The following is a 22,705-nucleotide window of genomic DNA, read 5'->3' on the forward strand; positions in this document are numbered from 1 at the left end:
TACTATCGAATCGACATAATGCCAGATCGTCACAGTGGTCGCTTTTCTCTCTGAAACGGTTACATTTATCGTCTGCAAGCCCTTGTCGCGTGATGCGGTATGCAGACACAGTACAAGCAGCACACTAGAACACAGAATAAGAATCTACGTTGATGCAATCGGCCAGTAAGAAGAGCTACATTTCAAGTTTTAGTTATCGATTAATGAATTATTGGGCGGTTTGGTGCCTTGGACCAGACCGAGGACCTTAAGATTTTGCATGAACCGAGGACTGGCAGCCAGGTAACACGAGAAATTGTGTAAAGTGTTAATATGTAGTAAAAACCTAAGAAAATCTCCCGTTTCCGTCGTTTACTATCGAATCGACATAACGCCAGATCGTCACAGTGGTCGCTTTTCTCTCTGAAACGGTTACATTTATCGTCTGCAAGCCCTTGTCGCGTGATGCGGTATGCAGACACAGTACAAGCAGCACACTAGAACACAGAATAAGAATCTACGTTGATGCAATCGGCCAGTAAGAAGAGCTACATTTCAAGTTTTAGTTATCGATTAATGAATTATTGGGCGGTTTGGTGCCTTGGACCAGACCGAGGACCTTACGATTTTGCATGAACCGAGGACTGGCAGCCAGGTAACACCAGAAATTGTGTAAAGTGGTAATATGTACTAAAAACCTAAGAAAATCTCCCGTTTCCGTCATTTACTATCGAAACGACATAACGCCAGATCGTCACATTGGTCGCTTTTCTCTCTGAAACGGTTACATTTATCGTCTGCAAGCCCTTGTCGCGTGATGCGGTATGCAGACACAGTACAAGCAGCACACTAGAACACAGAATAAGAATCTACGTTGATGCAATCGGCCAGTAAGAAGAGCTACATTTCAAGTTTTAGTTATCGATTAATGGATTATTGGGCGGTTTGGTGCCTTGGACCAGACCGAGGACCTTAAGATTTTGCATGAACCGAGGACTGGCAGCCAGGTAACACGAGAAATTGTGTAAAGTGTTAATATGTAGTAAAAACCTAAGAAAATCTCCCGTCTCCGTCATTTACTATCGAATCGACATAACGCCAGATCGTCACAGTGGTCGCTTTTCTCTCTGAAACGGTTACATTTATCGTCTGCAAGCCCTTGTCGCGTGATGCGGTATGCAGACACAGTACAAGCAGCACACTAGAACACAGAATAAGACTCTACGTTGATGCAATCGGCCAGTAAGAAGAGCTACATTTCAAGTTTTAGTTATCGATTAATGAATTATTGGGCGGTTTGGTGCCTTGGACCAGACCGAGGACCTTAAGATTTTGCATGAACCGAGGACTGGCAGCCAGGTAACACGAGATATTGTGTAAAGTGTTAATATGTAGTAAAAACCTAAGAAAATCTCCCGTTTCCGTCATTTACTATCGAATCGACATAACGCCAGATCGTCACAGTGGTCGCTTTTCTCTCTGAAACGGTTACATTTATCGTCTGCAAGCCCTTGTCGCGTGATGCGGTATGCAGACACAGTACAAGCAGCACACTAGAACACAGAATAAGAATTTACGTTGATGCAATCGGCCAGTAAGAAGAGCTACATTTCAAGTTTTAGTTATTGATTAATGAATTATTGGGCGGTTTGGTGCCTTGGACCAGACCGAGGATCTTAAGATTTTGCATGAACCGAGGACTGGCAGCCAGGTAACACGAGAAATTGTGTAAAGTGTTAATATGTAGTAAAAACCCAAGAAAATCTCCCGTTTCCGTCATTTACTATCGAATCGACATAACGCCAGATCGTCACAGTGGTCGCTTTTCTCTCTGAAACGGTTACATTTATCGTCTGCAAGCCCTTGTCGCGTGATGCGGTATGCAGAGTCACTACAAGCGGCATAGTAGAACACTGAAGAAGCATCTAAGTTTATGCAATCGCCCAGTAAGAAGAGCTACATTTCAAGTTTTAGTTATCGATTAATGAATTATTGGGCGGTTTGGTGCCTTGGACCAGACCGAGAACCTTAAGATTTTGCATGAGCCGAGGACTGGCAGCCAGGTAACACGAGAAATTGTGTAAAGTGTTAATATGTAGTAAAAATCTAAGAAAATCTCCCGTTTCCGTCATTTACTATCGAATCGACATAACGCCAGATCGTCACATTGGTCGCTTTTCTCTCTGAAACGGTTACATTTATCGTCTGCAAGCCCTTGTCGCGTGATGCGGTATGCAGACACAGTACAAGCAGCACACTAGAACACAGAATAAGAATCTACGTTGATGCAATCGGCCAGTAAGAAGAGCTACATTTCAAGTTTTAGTTACCGATTAATGAATTATTGGGCGGTTTGGTGCCTTGGACCAGACCGAGGACCTTATGATTTTGCATGAGCCGAGGACTGGCAGCCAGGTAACTCGAGAGATTGTGTAAAGTGTTAATATGTAGTAAAAACCTAAGAAAATCTGTCGTTTCCGTCATTTACTATCGAATCGACATAACGCCAGATCGTCACATTGGTCGCTTTTCTCTCTGAAACGGTTACATTTATCGTCTGCAAGCCCTTGTCGCGTGATGCGGTATGCAGACACAGTACAAGCAGCACACTAGAACACAGAATAAGGATCTACGTTGATGCAATCGGCCAGTAAGAAGAGCTACATTTCAAGTTTTAGTTATCGATAAATGAATTATTCGGCGGTTTGGTGCCTTGGACCAGACCGAGGACCTTAAGATTTTGCATGAACTGAGGACTGGCAGCCAGGTAACACGAGAAATTGTGTAAAGTGTTAATATGCAGTAAAAACCTAAGAAAATCTCCCGTTTCCGTCATTTACTATCGAATCGACATAACGCCAGATCGTCACAGTGGTCGCTTTTCTCTCTGAAACGGTTACATTTATCGTCTGCAAGCCGTTGTCGCGTGATGCGGTATGCAGACACAGTACAAGCAGCACACTAGAACACAGAATAAGAATCTACGTTGATGCAATCGGCCAGTAAGAAGAGCTACATTTCAAGTTTTAGTTATCGATTAATGAATTATTGGGCGGTTTGGTGCCTTGGACCAGACCGAGGACCTTAAGATTTTGCATGAACCGAGGCCTGGCAGCCAGGTAACACGAGAAATTGTGTAAAGTGTTAATATGTAGTAAAAACCCAAGAAAATCTCCCGTTTCCGTCATTTCCTATCGAATCGACATAATGCCAGATCGTCACAGTGGTCGCTTTTCTCTCTGAAACGGTTGCATTTATCGTCTGCAAGCCCTTGTCGCGTGATGCGGTATGCAGAGTCACTACAAGCGGCATAGTAGAACACTGAAGAAGCATCCAAGTTTATGCAATCGGCCAGTAAGAAGAGCTACATTTCAAGTTTTAGTTATCGATTAATGAATTATTGGGCGGTTTGGTGCCTTGGACCAGACCGAGGACCTTAAGATTTTGCATGAGCTGAGGACTGGCAGCCAGGTAACACGAGAAATTGTGTAAAGTGTTAATATGTAGTAAAAACCTAAGAAAATCTCCCGTTTCCGTCATTTACTATCGAATCGACATAACGCCAGATCGTCACATTGGTCGCTTTTCTCTCTGAAACGGTTACATTTATCGTCTGCAAGCCCTTGTCGCGTGATGCGGTATGCAGACACAGTACAAGCAGCACACTAGAACACAGAATAAGGATCTACAGTGATGCAATCGGAGAGTAAGAAAAGCTACATTTCAAGTTTTAGTTATCGATTAATGAATTATTGGGCGGTTTGGTGCCTTGGACCAGACCGAGGACCTTAAGATTTTGCATGATCCGAGGACTGGCAGCCAGGTAACACGAGAAATTGTGTAAAGTGTTAATACGTAGTAAAAACCTAAGAAAATCTCCCGTTTCCGTCATTTACTATCGAATCGACATAACGCCAGATCGTCACAGTGGTCGCTTTTCTCTCTGAAACGGTTACGTTTATCGTCTGCAAGCCCTTGTCGCGTGATGCGGTATGCAGACACAGTACAAGCAGCACACTAGAACACAGAATAAGAATCTACGTTGATGCAATCGGGCAGTAAGAAGAGCTACATTTCAAGTTTTAGTTATCGATTAATGAATTATTGGGCGGTTTGGTGCCTTGGACCAGACCGAGGACCTTAAGATTTTGCATGAGCCGAGGACTGGCAGCCAGGTAACACGAGAAATTGTGTAAAGTGTTAATATGTAGTAAAAACCTAAGAAAATCTCCCGCTTCCGTCATTTACTATCGAATCGACATAACGCCAGATCGTCACATTGGTCGCTTTTCTATCTGAAACGGTTACATTTATCGTCTGCAAGCCCTTGTCGCGTGATGCGGTATGCAGACACAGTACAAGCAGCACACTAGAACACAGAATAAGGATCTACGTTGATGCAATCGGGCAGTAAGAAGAGCTACATTTCAAGTTTTAGTTATCGATTAATGAATTATTGGGCGGTTTGGTGCCTTGGACCAGACCGAGGACCTTAAGATTTTGCATGAACCGAGGACTGGCAGCCAGGTAACACGAGAAATTGTGTAAAGTGTTAATATGTAGTAAAAACCTAAGAAAATCTCCCGTTTCCGTCATTTACTATCGAATCGACATAACGAAAGATCGTCACAGTGGTCGCTTTTCTCTCTGAAACGGTTACATTTATCGTCTGCAAGCCCTTGTCGCGTGATGCGGTATGCAGACACATTACAAGCAGCACACTAGAACACAGAATAAGAATCTACGTTGATGCAATCGGCCAGTAAGAAGAGCTACATTTCAAGTTTTAGTTATCGATTAATGAATTATTGGGCGGTTTGTTGCCTTGGACCAGACCGAGGACCTTAAGATTTTGCATGAACCGAGGACTGGCAGCCAGGTAACACCAGAAATTGCGTAAAGTGTTAATATGTAGTAAAAACCTAAGAAAATCTCCCGTTTCCGTCATTTACTATCGAATCGACATAACGCCAGATAGTCACATTGGTCGCTTTTCTCTCTGAAACGGTTACATTTATCGTCTGCAAGCCCTTGTCGCGTGATGCGGTATGCAGAGTCACTACAAGCGGCATAGTAGAACACTGAAGAAGCATCTAAGTTTATGCAATCGCCCAGTAAGAAGAGCTACATTTCAAGTTTTAGTTATCGATTAATGAATTATTGGGCGGTTTGGTGCCTTGGACCAGACCGAGGACCTTAAGATTTTGCATGAACCGAGGACTGGCAGCCAGGTAACACGAGAAATTGTGTAAAGTGTTAATATGTAGTAAAAACCCAAGAAAATCTCCCGTTTCCGTCATTTACTATCTAATCGACATAACGCCAGATCGTCACAGTGGTCGCTTTTCTCTCTGAAACGGTTATATTTATCGTCTGCAAGCCGTTGTCGCGTGATGCGGTATGCAGACACAGTACAAGCAGCACACTAGAACACAGAATAAGAATCTACGTTGATGCAATCGGCCAGTAAGAAGAGCTACATTTAAAGTTTTACTTATCGATTAATGAATTATTGGGCGGTTTGGTGCCTTGGACCAGACCGAGGACCTTAAGATTTTGCATGAACCGAGGACTGGCAGCCAGGTAACACGAGAAATTGTGTAAAGTGTTAATATGTAGTAAAAACCTAAGAAAATCTCCCGTTTCCGTCATTTACTATCGAATCGACATAACGAAAGATCGTCACAGTGGTCGCTTTTCTCTCTGAAACGGTTACATTTATCGTCTGCAAGCCCTTGTCGCGTGATGCGGTATGCAGACACAGTACAAGCAGCACACTAGAACACAGAATAAGAATCTACGTTGATGCAATCGGCCAGTAAGAAGAGCTACATTTCAAGTTTTAGTTATCGATTAATGAATTATTGGGCGGTTTGTTGCCTTGGACCAGACCGAGGACCTTAAGATTTTGCATGAACCGAGGACTGGCAGCCAGGTAACACCAGAAATTGCGTAAAGTGTTAATATGTAGTAAAAACCTAAGAAAATCTCCCGTTTCCGTCATTTACTATCGAATCGACATAACGCCAGATAGTCACATTGGTCGCTTTTCTCTCTGAAACGGTTACATTTATCGTCTGCAAGCCCTTGTCGCGTGATGCGGTATGCAGAGTCACTACAAGCGGCTTAGTAGAACACTGAAGAAGCATCTAAGTTTATGCAATCGGCCAGTAAGAAGAGCTACATTTCAAGTTTTAGTTATCGATTAATGAATTATTGGGCGGTTTGGTGCCTTGGACCAGACCGAGGACCTTAAGATTTTGCATGAACCGTGGACTGGCAGCCAGGTAACACGAGAAATTGTGTAATGTGTTTATATTTAGTAAAAACCTAAGAAAATCTCCCGTTTCCGTCATTTACTATCGAATCGACATAACGCCAGATCGTCACAGTGGTCGCTTTCTCTCTGAAACGGTTACATTTATCGTCTGCAAGCCCTTGTCGCGTGATGCGGTATGCAGAGTCACTACAAGCGGCATAGTAGAACACTGAAGAAGCATCTAAGTTTATGCAATCGCCCAGTAAGAAGAGCTACATTTCAAGTTTTAGTTATCGATTAATGAATTATTGGGCGTTTTGGTGCTTTGGACCAGACCGAGGACCTTAAGATTTTGCATGAACCGAGGACTGGCAGCCAGGTAACACGAGAAATTGTGTAAAGTGTTAATATGTCGTAAAAACCTAAGAAAATCTCCCGTTTCCGTCATTTACTATCGAATCGACATAACGCCAGATCGTCACAGTGGTCGCTTTTCTCTCTGAAACGGTTACATTTATCGTCTGCAAGCCGTTGTCGCGTGATGCGGTATGCAGACACAGTACAAGCAGCACACTAGAACACAGAATAAGAATCTACGTTGATGCAATCGGCCAGTAAGAAGAGCTACATTTCAAGTTTTAGTTATCGATTAATGAATTATTGGGCGGTTTGGTGCCTTGGACCAGACCGAGGACCTTAAGATTTTGTATGAACCGAGGACTGGCAGCCAGGTAACACGAGATATTGTGTAAAGTGTTAATATGTAGTAAAAACCCAAGAAAATCTCCCGTTTCCGTCATTTACAATCGAATCGACATAACGCCAGATCGTCACAGTGGTCGCTTTACTCTCTGAAACGTTTACATTTATCGTCTGCAAGCCCTTGTCGCGTGATGCGGTATGCAGAGTCACTACAAGCGGCATAGTAGAACACTGAAGAAGCATCTAAGTTTATGCAATCGCCCAGTAAGAAGAGCTACATTTCAAGTTTTAGTTATCGATTAATGAATTATTGGGCGGTTTGGTGCCTTGGACCAGACCGAGGACCTTAAGATTTTGCATGAGCCGAGGACTGGCAGCCAGGTAACACGAGAAATTGTGTAAAGTGTTCATATGTAGTAAAAACCTAAGAAAATCTCCCGTTTCCGTCATTTACTATCGAATCGACATAACGCCAGATCGTCACATTGGTCGCTTTTCTCTCTGAAACGGTTACATTTATCCTCTGCAAGCCCTTGTCGCGTGATGCGGTATGCAGACACAGTACAAGCAGCACACTAGAACACAGAATAAGGATCTACGTTGATGCAATCGGCCAGTAAGAAGAGCTACATTTCAAGTTTTAGTTATCGATTAATGAATTATTGGGCGGTTTGGTGCCTTGGACCAGACCGAGGACCTTAAGATTTTGCATGAACCGAGGACTGGCAGCCAGGTAATACGAGAAATTGTGTAAAGTGTTAATATGTAGTAAAAACCTAAGAAAATCTCCCGTTTCCGTCATTTACTGTCGAATCGACATAACGCCAGATCGTCACAGTGGTCGCTTTTCTCTCTGAAACGGTTACATTTATCGTCTGCAAGCCCTTGTCGCGTGATGCGGTATGCAGACACAGTACAAGCAGCACACTAGAACACAGAATAAGAATCTACGTTGATGCAATCGGCCAGTAAGAAGAGCTACATTTCAAGTTTTAGTTATCGATTAATGAATTATTGGTCGGTCTGGTGCCTTGGACCAGACCGAGGACCTTAAGATTTTGCATGAACCGAGGACTGGCAGCCAGGTAACACGAGAAATTGTGTAAAGTGTTAATATGTAGTAAAAACCTAAGAAAATCTCCCGTTTCCGTCATTTACTATCGAATCGACATAACGCCAGATCGTCACAGTGGTCGCTTTTCTCTCTGAAACGGTTACATTTATCGTCTGCAAGCCCTTGTCGCGTGATGCGGTATGCAGACACAGTACAAGCAGCACACTAGAACACAGAATAAGAATCTACGTTGATGCAATCGGCCAGTAAGAAGAGCTGCATTTCAAGTTTTAGTTATCGATTAATGAATTATTGGGCGGTTTGGTGCCTTGGACCAGACCGAGGACCTTAAGATTTTGCATGAACCGAGGACTGGCAGCCAGGTAACACGAGAAATTGTGTAAAGTGTTAATATGTAGTAAAAACCTAAGAAAATCTCCCGTTTCCGTCATTTACTATCGAATCGACATAACGCCAGATCGTCACATTGGTCGCTTTTGTCTCTGAAACGGTTACTTTTATCGTCTGCATGCCCTTGTCGCGTGATGCGGTATGCAGACACAGTACAAGCAGCACACTAGAACACAGAATAAGAATCTACGTTGATGCAATCGGCCAGTAAGAAGAGCTACATTTCAAGTTTTAGTTATCGATTAATGAAATATTGGGCGGTTTGGTGCCTTGGACCAGACCGAGGACCTTAGGATTTTGCATGAACCGAGGACTGGCAGCCAGGTAACACGAGAAATTGTGTAAAGTGTTAATATGTAGAAAAAACCTAAGAAAATCTCCCGTTTCCGTCATTTACTATCGAATCGACATAACGCCAGATCGTCACAGTGGTCGCTTTTCTCTCTGAAACGGTTACATTTATCGTCTGCAAGCCGTTGTCGCGTGATGCTGTATGCAGAGTCACTACAAGCGGCATAGTAGAACACTGAAGAAGCATCTAAGTTTATGCAATCGCCCAGTAAGAAGAGCCACATTTCAAGTTTTAGTTATCGATTAATGAATTATTGGGCGGTTTGGTGCCTTGGACCAGACCGAGGACCTTAAGATTTTGCATGAACCGAGGACTGGCAGCCAGGTAACACCAGAAATTGTGTAAATATGTAGTAAAAACCTAAGAAAATCTCCCGTTTCCGTCATTTACTATCGAATCGACATAACGCCAGATCGTCACAGTGGTCGCTTTTCTCTCTGAAACGGTTACATTTATTGTCTGCATGCCCTTGTCGCGTGATGCGGTATGCACACACAGTACAAGCAGCACACTAGAACACAGAATAAGAATCTACGTTGATGCAATCGGCCAGTAAGAAGAGCTACATTTCAAGTTTTAGTTATCGATTAATGAATTATTGGGCGGTTTGGTGCCTTGGACCAGACCGAGGACCTTAGGATTTTGCATGAACCGAGGACTGGCAGCCAGGTAACACGAGAAATTGTGTAAAGTGTTAATATGTGGTAAAAACCTAAGAAAATCTCCCGTTTCCGTCATTTACTATCGAATCGACATAACGCCAGATCGTCACAGTGGTCGCTTTTCTCTCTGAAACGGTTACATTTATCGTCTGCAAGCCCTTGTCGCGTGATGCGGTATGCAGAGTCACTACAAGCGGCATAGTAGAACACTGAAGAAGCATCTAAGTTTATGCAATCGCCCAGTAAGAAGAGCTACATTTCAAGTTTTAGTTATCGATTAATGAATTATTGGGCGGTTTGGTGCCTTGGACCAGACCGAGGACCTTAAGATTTTGCATGAACCGAGGACTGGCAGCCAGGTAACACGAGAAAGTGTGTAAAGTGTTAATATGTAGTAAAAACCTAAGAAAATCTCCCGTTTCCGTCATTTACTATCGAATCGACATAACGCCAGATCATCACAGTGGTCGCTTTTCTCTCTGAAACGGTTACATTTATCGTCTGCAAGCCCTTGTCGCGTGATGCGGTATGCAGAGTCACTACAAGCGGCATAGTAGAACACTGAAGAAGCATCTAAGTTTATGCAATCGCCCAGTAAGAAGAGCTACATTTCAAGTTTTAGTTATCGATTAATGAATTATTGGGCGGTTTGGTGCCTTGGACCAGACCGAGGACCTTAAGATTTTGCATGAACCGAGGACTGGCAGCCAGGTAACACGAGAAATTGTGTAAAGTGTTAAAATGTAGTAAAAACCTAAGAAAATCTCCCGTATCCGTCATTTACTATCGAATCGACATAACGCCAGATCATCACAGTGGTCGCTTTTCTCTCTGAAACGGTTACATTTATCGTCTGCAAGCCCTTGTCGCGTGATGCGGTATGCAGACACAGTACAAGCAGCACACTAGAACACAGAATAATAATCTACGTTGATGCAATCGGCCAGTAAGAAGAGCTACATTTCAAGTTATAGTTATCGATTAATGAATTATTGGGCGGTTTGGTGCCTTGGACCAGACCGAGGACCTTAAGATTTTGCATGAACCGAGGACTGGCAGCCAGGTAACACGAGAAATTGTGTAAAGTGTTAATATGTAGTAAAAACCCAAGAAAATCTCCCGTTTCCGTCATTTACTATCGAATCGACATAACGCCAGATCGCCACAGTGGTCGCTTTTCTCTCTGAAACGGTTACATTTATCGTCTGCAAGCCGTTGTCGCGTGATGCGGTATGCAGACACAGTACAAGCAGCACACTAGAACACAGAATAAGAATCTAAGTTTATGCAATCGCCCAGTAAGAAGAGCTACATTTCAAGTTTTAGTTATCGATTAATGAATTATTGGGCGGTTTGGTGCCTTGGACCAGACCGAGGACCTTAAGATTTTGCATGAACCGAGGACTGGCAGCCAGGTAACACGAGAAATTGTGTAAATTGTTAATATGTAGTAAAAACCTAAGAAAATCTCCCGTTTCCGTCATTTACTATCGAATCGACATAACGCCAGATCGTCACATTGGTCGCTTTTCTCTCTGAAACGGTTACATTTATCGTCTGCAAGCCCTTGTCGCGTGATGCGGTATGCAGACACAGTACAAGCAGCACACTAGAACACAGAATAAGAATCTACGTTGATGCAATCGGCCAGTAAGAAGAGCTACATTTCAAGTTTTAGTTATCGATTAATGAATTATTGGGCGGTTTGGTGCCTTGGACCAGACCGAGGACCTTAAGATTTTGCATGAACCGAGGACTGGCAGCCAGGTAACACGAGAAATTGTGTAAAGTGTTAATATGTAGTAAAAACCTAAGAAAATCCCCCGTTTCCGTCATTTACTATCGAATCGACATAACGCCACATCGTCACAGTGGTCGCTTTTCTCTCTGAAACGGTTACATTTATCGTCTGCAAGCCCTTGTCGCGTAATGCGGTATGCAGACACAGTACAAGCAGCACACTAGAACACAGAATAATAGTCTACGTTGATGCAATCGGCCAGTAAGAAGAGCTACATTTCAAGTTTTAGTTATCGATTATTGAATTATTGGGCGGTTTGATGCCTTGGACCAGACCGAGGACCTTAAGATTTTGCATGAACCGAGGACTGGCAGCCAGGTAACACGAGAAATTGTGTAATGTGTTAATATGTAGTAAAAACCCAAGAAAATCTCCCGTTTCCGTCATTTACTATCGAATCGACATAACGCCAGATCGTCACAGTGGTCGCTTTTCTCTCTGAAACGGTTACATTTATCGTCTGCAAGCCCTTGTCGCGTGACGCGGTATGCAGACACAGTACAAGCAGCACACTAGAACACAGAATAAGAATCTACGTTGATGCAATCGGCCAGTAAGAAAAGCTACATTTCAAGTTTTAGTTATCGATTAATGAATTATTGGGCGGTTTGGTTCCTTGGACCAGACCGAGGACCTTAAGATTTTGCATGAACCGAGGACTGGCAGCCAGGTAACACGAGAAATTGTGTAAAGTGTTAATATGTAGTAAAAACCTAAGAACATCTCCCGTTTCCGTCATTTACTATCGAATCGACATAACGCCAGATCGTCACAGTGGTCGCTTTTCTCTCTGAAACGGTTACATTTATCTTCTGCAAGCCCTTGTCGCGTGATGCGGTATGCAGACACAGTACAAGCAGCACACTAGAACACAGAATAAGAATCTACGTTGATGCAATCGGCCAGTAAGAAGAGCTACATTTCAAGTTTTAGTTATCGATTAATGAATTATTGGGCGGTTTGGTGCCTTGGACCAGACCGAGGACCTTAAGATTTTGCATGAACCGAGGACTGGCAGCCAGGTAACACGAGAAATTGTGTAAAGTATTAATATGTACTAAAAACCTAAGAAAATCTCCCGTTTCCGTCATTTACTATCGAATCGACATAACACCAGATCGTCATAGTGGTCGCTTTTCTCTCTGAAACGGTTACATTTATCGTCTGCAAGCCCTTGTCGCGTGATGCGGTATGCAGGGTCACTACAAGCGGCATAGTAGAACACTGAAGAAGCATCTAAGTTTATGCAATCGCCCAGTAAGAAGAGCTACATTTCAAGTTTTAGTTATCGATTAATGAATTATTGGGCGGTTTGGTGCCTTGGACCAGACCGAGGACCTTAAGATTTTGCATGAACCGAGGACTGGCAGCCAGGTAACACCAGAAATTGTGTAAAGTGTTAATATGTAGTAAAAACCTAAGAAAATCTCCCGTTTCCGTCATTTACTATCGAATCGACATAACGCCAGATCGTCACAGTGGTCGCTTTTCTCTCTGAAACGGTTACATTTATCGTCTGCAAGCCGTTGTCGCGTGATGCGGTATGCAGACACAGTACAAGCAGCACACTAGAACACAGAATAAGAATCTACGTTGATGCAATCGGCCAGTAAGAAGAGCTACATTTCAAGTTTTAGTTATCGATTAATGAATTATTGGGCTGTTTGGTGCCTTGGACCAGACCGAGGACCTTAAGATTTTGCATGAACCGAGGACTGGCAGCCAGGTAACACGAGAAATTGTGTAAAGTGTTAATATGTAGTAAAAACCTAAGAAAATCTCCCGTTTCCGTCATTTACTATCGAATCGACATAACGCCAGATCGTCACAGTGGTCGCTTTTCTCTCTGAAACGGTTACATTTATCGGCTGCAAGCCCTTGTCGCGTGATGCGGTATGCAGAGTCACTACAAGCGGCATAGTAGAACACTGAAGAAGCATCTAAGTTTATGCAATCGCCCAGTAAGAAGAGCTACATTTCAAGCTTTAGTTATCGATTAATGAATCATTGGGCGGTTTGGTGCCTTGGACCAGACCGAGGACCTTAAGATTTTGCATGAACCGAGGACTGGCAGCCAGGTAACACGAGAAATTGTGTAAAGTGTTAATATGTAGTAAAAACCTAAGAAAATCTCCCGTTTCCGTCATTTACTATCGAATCGACATAACGCCAGATCGTCACATTGGTCGCTTTTCTCTCTGAAACGGTTACATTTATCGTCTGCAAGCCCTTGTCGCGTGATGCGGTATGCAGACACAGTACAAGCAGCACACTAGAACACAGAATAAGGATCTACAGTGATGCAATCGGAGAGTAAGAAAAGCTACATTTCAAGTTTTAGTTATCGATTAATGAATTATTGGGCGGTTTGGTGCCTTGGACCAGACCGAGGACCTTAAGATTTTGCATGATCCGAGGACTGGCAGCCAGGTAACACGAGAAATTGTGTAAAGTGTTAATACGTAGTAAAAACCTAAGAAAATCTCCCGTTTCCGTCATTTACTATCGAATCGACATAACGCCAGATCGTCACAGTGGTCGCTTTTCTCTCTGAAACGGTTACGTTTATCGTCTGCAAGCCCTTGTCGCGTGATGCGGTATGCAGACACAGTACAAGCAGCACACTAGAACACAGAATAAGAATCTACGTTGATGCAATCGGGCAGTAAGAAGAGCTACATTTCAAGTTTTAGTTATCGATTAATGAATTATTGGGCGGTTTGGTGCCTTGGACCAGACCGAGGACCTTAAGATTTTGCATGAGCCGAGGACTGGCAGCCAGGTAACACGAGAAATTGTGTAAAGTGTTAATATGTAGTAAAAACCTAAGAAAATCTCCCGCTTCCGTCATTTACTATCGAATCGACATAACGCCAGATCGTCACATTGGTCGCTTTTCTATCTGAAACGGTTACATTTATCGTCTGCAAGCCCTTGTCGCGTGATGCGGTATGCAGACACAGTACAAGCAGCACACTAGAACACAGAATAAGGATCTACGTTGATGCAATCGGGCAGTAAGAAGAGCTACATTTCAAGTTTTAGTTATCGATTAATGAATTATTGGGCGGTTTGGTGCCTTGGACCAGACCGAGGACCTTAAGATTTTGCATGAACCGAGGACTGGCAGCCAGGTAACACGAGAAATTGTGTAAAGTGTTAATAAGTAGTAAAAACCTAAGAAATTCTCCCGTTTCCGTCATTTACTATCGAATCGACATAACGCCAGATCGTCACAGTGGTCGCTTTTCTCTCTGAAACGGTTACATTTATCGTCTGCAAGCCCTTGTCGCGTGATGCGGTATGCAGACACAGTACAAGCAGCACACTAGAACACAGAATAAGAATCTACGTTGATGCAATCGGCCAGTAAGAAGAGCTACATTTCAAGTTTTAGTTATCGATTAATGAATTATTGGGCGGTTTGGTGCCTTGGACCAGACCGAGGACCTTAAGATTTTGCATGAACCGAGAACTGGCAGCCAGGTAACACGAGAAATTGTGTAAAGTGTTAATATGTAGTAAAAACCCAAGAAAATCTCCCGTTTCCGTCATTTACTATCGAATCGACATAACGCCAGATCGTCACAGTGGTCGCTTTTCTCTCTGAAACGGTTACATTTATCGTCTGCAAGCCCTTGTCGCGTGATGCGGTATGCAGAGTCACTACAAGCGGCATAGTAGAACACTGAAGAAGCATCTAAGTTTATGCAATCGCCCAGTAAGAAGAGCTACATTTCAAGTTTTAGTTATCGATTAATGAATTATTGGGCGGTTTGGTGCCTTGGACCAGACCGAGGACCTTAAGATTTTGCATGAACCGAGGACTGGCAGCCAGGTAACACGAGAAATTGTGTAAAGTGTTAATATGTAGTAAAAACCCAAGAAAATCTCCCGTTTCCGTCATTTACTATCGAATCGACATAACGCCAGATCGTCACAGTGGTCGCTTTTCTCTCTGAAACGGTTATATTTATCGTCTGCAAGCCGTTGTCGCGTGATGCGGTATGCAGACACAGTACAAGCAGCACACTAGAACACAGAATAAGAATCTACGTTGATGCAATCGGCCAGTAAGAAGAGCTACATTTAAAGTTTTACTTATCGATTAATGAATTATTGGGCGGTTTGGTGCCTTGGACCAGACCGAGGACCTTAAGATTTTGCATGAACCGAGGACTGGCAGCCAGGTAACACGAGAAATTGTGTAAAGTGTTAATATGTAGTAAAAACCTAAGAAAATCTCCCGTTTCCGTCATTTACTATCGAATCGACATAACGAAAGATCGTCACAGTGGTCGCTTTTCTCTCTGAAACGGTTACATTTATCGTCTGCAAGCCCTTGTCGCGTGATGCGGTATGCAGACACAGTACAAGCAGCACACTAGAACACAGAATAAGAATCTACGTTGATGCAATCGGCCAGTAAGAAGAGCTACATTTCAAGTTTTAGTTATCGATTAATGAATTATTGGGCGGTTTGTTGCCTTGGACCAGACCGAGGACCTTAAGATTTTGCATGAACCGAGGACTGGCAGCCAGGTAACACCAGAAATTGCGTAAAGTGTTAATATGTAGTAAAAACCTAAGAAAATCTCCCGTTTCCGTCATTTACTATCGAATCGACATAACGCCAGATAGTCACATTGGTCGCTTTTCTCTCTGAAACGGTTACATTTATCGTCTGCAAGCCCTTGTCGCGTGATGCGGTATGCAGAGTCACTACAAGCGGCTTAGTAGAACACTGAAGAAGCATCTAAGTTTATGCAATCGGCCAGTAAGAAGAGCTACATTTCAAGTTTTAGTTATCGATTAATGAATTATTGGGCGGTTTGGTGCCTTGGACCAGACCGAGGACCTTAAGATTTTGCATGAACCGTGGACTGGCAGCCAGGTAACACGAGAAATTGTGTAATGTGTTTATATTTAGTAAAAACCTAAGAAAATCTCCCGTTTCCGTCATTTACTATCGAATCGACATAACGCCAGATCGTCACAGTGGTCGCTTTCTCTCTGAAACGGTTACATTTATCGTCTGCAAGCCCTTGTCGCGTGATGCGGTATGCAGAGTCACTACAAGCCGCATAGTAGAACACTGAAGAAGCATCTAAGTTTATGCAATCGCCCAGTAAGAAGAGCTACATTTCAAGTTTTAGTTATCGATTAATGAATTATTGGGCGTTTTGGTGCTTTGGACCAGACCGAGGACCTTAAGATTTTGCATGAACCGAGGACTGGCAGCCAGGTAACACGAGAAATTGTGTAAAGTGTTAATATGTAGTAAAAACCTAAGAAAATCTCCCGTTTCCGTCATTTACTATCGAATCGACATAACGCCAGATCGTCACAGTGGTCGCTTTTCTCTCTGAAACGGTTACATTTATCGTCTGCAAGCCGTTGTCGCGTGATGCGGTATGCAGACACAGTACAAGCAGCACACTAGAACACAGAATAAGAATCTACGTTGATGCAATCGGCCAGTAAGAAGAGCTACATTTCAAGTTTTAGTTATCGATTAATGAATTATTGGGCGGTTTGGTGCCTTGACCAGACCGAGGACCTTAAGATTTTGTATGAACCGAGGACTGGCAGCCAGGTAACACGAGATATTGTGTAAAGTGTTAATATGTAGTAAAAACCCAAGAAAATCTCCCGTTTCCGTCATTTACAATCGAATCGACATAACGCCAGATCGTCACAGTGGTCGCTTTACTCTCTGAAACGTTTACATTTATCGTCTGCAATCCCTTGTCGCGTGATGCGGTATGCAGAGTCACTACAAGCGGCATAGTAGAACACTGAAGAAGCATCTAAGTTTATGCAATCGCCCAGTAAGAAGAGCTACATTTCAAGTTTTAGTTATCGATTAATGAATTATTGGGCGGTTTGGTGCCTTGGACCAGACCGAGGACCTTAAGATTTTGCATGAGCCGAGGACTGGCAGCCAGGTAACACAAGAAATTGTGTAAAGTGTTCATATGTAGTAAAAACCTAAGAAAATCTCCCGTTTCCGTCATTTACTATCGAATCGACATAACGCCAGATCGTCACATTGGTCGCTTTTCTCTCTGAAACGGTTACATTTATCCTCTGCAAGCCCTTGTCGCGTGATGCGGTATGCAGACACAGTACAAGCAGCACACTAGAACACAGAATAAGGATCTACGTTGATGCAATCGGCCAGTAAGAAGAGCTACATTTCAAGTTTTAGTTATCGATTAATGAATTATTGGGCGGTTTGGTGCCTTGGACCAGACCGAGGACCTTAAGATTTTGCATGAACCGAGGACTGGCAGCCAGGTAATACGAGAAATTGTGTAAAGTGTTAATATGTAGTAAAAAACTAACAAAATCTCCCGTTTCCGTCATTTACTATCGAATCGACATAACGCCAGATCGTCACAGTGGTCGCTTTTCTCTCTGAAACGGTTACATTTATCGTCTGCAAGCCCTTGTCGCGTGATGCGGTATGCAGACACAGTACAAGCAGCACACTAGAACACAGAATAAGAATCTACGTTGATGCAATCGGCCAGTAAGAAGAGCTACATTTCAAGTTTTAGTTATCGATTAATGAATTATTGGTCGGTCTGGTGCCTTGGACCAGACCGAGGACCTTAAGATTTTGCATGAACCGAGGACTGGCAGCCAGGTAACACGAGAAATTGTGTAAAGTGTTAATATGTAGTAAAAACCTAAGAAAATCTCCCGTTTCCGTCATTTACTATCGAATCGACATAACGCCAGATCGTCACAGTGGTCGCTTTTCTCTCTGAAACGGTTACATTTATCGTCTGCAAGCCCTTGTCGCGTGATGCGGTATGCAGACACAGTACAAGCAGCACACTAGAACACAGAATAAGAATCTACGTTGATGCAATCGGCCAGTAAGAAGAGCTGCATTTCAAGTTTTAGTTATCGATTAATGAATTATTGGGCGGTTTGGTGCCTTGGACCAGACCGAGGACCTTAAGATTTTGCATGAACCGAGGACTGGCAGCCAGGTAACACGAGAAATTGTGTAAAGTGTTAATATGTAGTAAAAACCTAAGAAAATCTCCCGTTTCCGTCATTTACTATCGAATCGACATAACGCCAGATCGTCACATTGGTCGCTTTTGTCTCTGAAACGGTTACTTTTATCGTCTGCATGCCCTTGTCGCGTGATGCGGTATGCAGACACAGTACAAGCAGCACACTAGAACACAGAATAAGAATCTACGTTGATGCAATCGGCCAGTAAGAAGAGCTACATTTCAAGTTTTAGTTATCGATTAATGAAATATTGGGCGGTTTGGTGCCTTGGACCAGACCGAGGACCTTAGGATTTTGCATGAACCGAGGACTGGCAGCCAGGTAACACGAGAAATTGTGTAAAGTGTTAATATGTAGAAAAAACCTAAGAAAATCTCCCGTTTCCGTCATTTACTATCGAATCGACATAACGCCAGATCGTCACAGTGGTCGCTTTTCTCTCTGAAACGGTTACATTTATCGTCTGCAAGCCGTTGTCGCGTGATGCTGTATGCAGAGTCACTACAAGCGGCATAGTAGAACACTGAAGAAGCATCTAAGTTTATGCAATCGCCCAGTAAGAAGAGCTACATTTCAAGTTTTAGTTATCGATTAATGAATTATTGGGCGGTTTGGTGCCTTGGACCAGACCGAGGACCTTAAGATTTTGCATGAACCAAGGACTGGCAGCCAGGTAACACGAGAAATTGTGTAAATATGTAGTAAAAACCTAAGAAAATCTCCCGTTTCCGTCATTTACTATCGAATCGACATAACGCCAGATCATCACAGTGGTCGCTTTTCTCTCTGAAACGGTTACATTTATCGTCTGCAAGCCCTTGTCGCGTGATGCGGTATGCAGACACAGTACAAGCAGCACACTAGAACACAGAATAATAATCTACGTTGATGCAATCGGCCAGTAAGAAGAGCTACATTTCAAGTTTTAGTTATCGATTAATGAATTATTGGGCGGTTTGGTGCCTTGGACCAGACCGAGGACCTTAAGATTTTGCATGAACCGAGGACTGGCAGCCAGGTAACGCGAGAAATTGTGTAAAGTGTTAATATGTAGTAAAAACCCAAGAAAATCTCCCGTTTCCGTCATTTACTATCGAATCGACATAACGCCAGATCGTCACAGTGGTCGCTTTTCTCTCTGAAACGGTTACATTTATTGTCTGCATGCCCTTGTCGCGTGATGCGGTATGCACACACAGTACAAGCAGCACACTAGAACACAGAATAAGAATCTACGTTGATGCAATCGGCCAGTAAGAAGAGCTACATTTCAAGTTTTAGTTATCGATTAATGAATTATTGGGCGGTTTGGTGCCTTGGACCAGACCGAGGACCTTAGGATTTTGCATGAACCGAGGACTGGCAGCCAGGTAACACGAGAAATTGTGTAAAGTGTTAATATGTGGTAAAAACCTAAGAAAATCTCCCGTTTCCGTCATTTACTATCGAATCGACATAACGCCAGATCGTCACAGTGGTCGCTTTTCTCTCTGAAACGGTTACATTTATCGTCTGCAAGCCCTTGTCGCGTGATGCGGTATGCAGGGTCACTACAAGCGGCATAGTAGAACACTGAAGAAGCATCTAAGTTTATGCAATCGCCCAGTAAGAAGAGCTACATTTCAAGTTTTAGTTATCGATTAATGAATTATTGGGCGGTTTGGTGCCTTGGACCAGACCGAGGACCTTAAGATTTTGCATGAACCGAGGACTGGCAGCCAGGTAACACGAGAAAGTGTGTAAAGTGTTAATATGTAGTAAAAACCTAAGAAACTCTCCCGTTTCCGTCATTTACTATCGAATCGACATAACGCCAGATCATCACAGTGGTCGCTTTTCTCTCTGAAACGGTTACATTTATCGTCTGCAAGCCCTTGTCGCGTGATGCGGTATGCAGAGTCACGACAAGCGGCATAGTAGAACACTGAAGAAGCATCTAAGTTTATGCAATCGCCCAGTAAGAAGAGCTACATTTCAAGTTTTAGTTATCGATTAATGAATTATTGGGCGGTTTGGTGCCTTGGACCAGACCGAGGACCTTAAGATTTTGCATGAACCGAGGACTGGCAGCCAGGTAACACGAGAAATTGTGTAAAGTGTTAAAATGTAGTAAAAACCTAAGAAAATCTCCCGTATCCGTCATTTACTATCGAATCGACATAACGCCAGATCATCACAGTGGTCGCTTTTCTCTCTGAAACGGTTACATTTATCGTCTGCAAGCCCTTGTCGCGTGATGCGGTATGCAGACACAGTACAAGCAGCACACTAGAACACAGAATAATAATCTACGTTGATGCAATCGGCCAGTAAGAAGAGCTACATTTCAAGTTATAGTTATCGATTAATGAATTATTGGGCGGTTTGGTGCCTTGGACCAGACCGAGGACCTTAAGATTTTGCATGAACCGAGGACTGGCAGCCAGGTAACACGAGAAATTGTGTAAAGTGTTAATATGTAGTAAAAACCCAAGAAAATCTCCCGTTTCCGTCATTTACTATCGAATCGACATAACGCCAGATCGCCACAGTGGTCGCTTTTCTCTCTGAAACGGTTACATTTATCGTCTGCAAGCCGTTGTCGCGTGATGCGGTATGCAGACACAGTACAAGCAGCACACTAGAACACAGAATAAGAATCTAAGTTTATGCAATCGCCCAGTAAGAAGAGCTACATTTCAAGTTTTAGTTATCGATTAATGAATTATTGGGCGGTTTGGTGCCTTGGACCAGACCGAGGACCTTAAGATTTTGCATGAACCGAGGACTGGCAGCCAGGTAACACGAGAAATTGTGTAAATTGTTAATATGTAGTAAAAACCTAAGAAAATCTCCCGTTTCCGTCATTTACTATCGAATCGACATAACGCCAGATCGTCACATTGGTCGCTTTTCTCTCTGAAACGGTTACATTTATCGTCTGCAAGCCCTTGTCGCGTGATGCGGTATGCAGACACAGTACAAGCAGCACACTAGAACACAGAATAAGAATCTACGTTGATGCAATCGGCCAGTAAGAAGAGCTACATTTCAAGTTTTAGTTATCGATTAATGAATTATTGGGCGGTTTGGTGCCTTGGACCAGACCGAGGACCTTAAGATTTTGCATGAACCGAGGACTGGCAGCCAGGTAACACGAGAAATTGTGTAAAGTGTTAATATGTAGTAAAAACCTAAGAAAATCCCCCGTTTCCGTCATTTACTATCGAATCGACATAACGCCACATCGTCACAGTGGTCGCTTTTCTCTCTGAAACGGTTACATTTATCGTCTACAAGCCCTTGTCGCGTAATGCGGTATGCAGACACAGTACAAGCAGCACACTAGAACACAGAATAATAATCTACGTTGATGCAATCGGCCAGTAAGAAGAGCTACATTTCAAGTTTTAGTTATCGATTATTGAATTATTGGGCGGTTTGGTGCCTTGGACCAGACCGAGGACCTTAAGATTTTGCATGAACCGAGGACTGGCAGCCAGGTAACACGAGAAATTGTGTAATGTGTTAATATGTAGTAAAAACCCAAGAAAATCTCCCGTTTCCGTCATTTACTATCGAATCGACATAACGCCAGATCGTCACAGTGGTCGCTTTTCTCTCTGAAACGGTTACATTTATCGTCTGCAAGCCCTTGTCGCGTGACGCGGTATGCAGACACAGTACAAGCAGCACACTAGAACACAGAATAAGAATCTACGTTGATGCAATCGGCCAGTAAGAAAAGCTACATTTCAAGTTTTAGTTATCGATTAATGAATTATTGGGCGGTTTGGTTCCTTGGACCAGACCGAGGACCTTAAGATTTTGCATGAACCGAGGACTGGCAGCCAGGTAACACGAGAAATTGTGTAAAGTGTTAATATGTAGTAAAAACCTAAGAACATCTCCCGTTTCCGTCATTTACTATCGAATCGACATAACGCCAGATCGTCACAGTGGTCGCTTTTCTCTCTGAAACGGTTACATTTATCTTCTGCAAGCCCTTGTCGCGTGATGCGGTATGCAGACACAGTACAAGCAGCACACTAGAACACAGAATAAGAATCTACGTTGATGCAATCGGCCAGTAAGAAGAGCTACATTTCAAGTTTTAGTTATCGATTAATGAATTATTGGGCGGTTTGGTGCCTTGGACCAGACCGAGGACCTTAAGATTTTGCATGAACCGAGGACTGGCAGCCAGGTAACACGAGAAATTGTGTAAAGTATTAATATGTACTAAAAACCTAAGAAAATCTCCCGTTTCCGTCATTTACTATCGAATCGACATAACACCAGATCGTCATAGTGGTCGCTTTTCTCTCTGAAACGGTTACATTTATCGTCTGCAAGCCCTTGTCGCGTGATGCGGTATGCAGGGTCACTACAAGCGGCATAGTAGAACACTGAAGAAGCATCTAAGTTTATGCAATCGCCCAGTAAGAAGAGCTACATTTCAAGTTTTAGT

Source organism: Schistocerca cancellata, chromosome 12, assembly GCF_023864275.1.
Source record: "Schistocerca cancellata isolate TAMUIC-IGC-003103 chromosome 12, iqSchCanc2.1, whole genome shotgun sequence".
Lineage (NCBI taxonomy): Eukaryota > Metazoa > Arthropoda > Insecta > Orthoptera > Acrididae > Schistocerca > Schistocerca cancellata.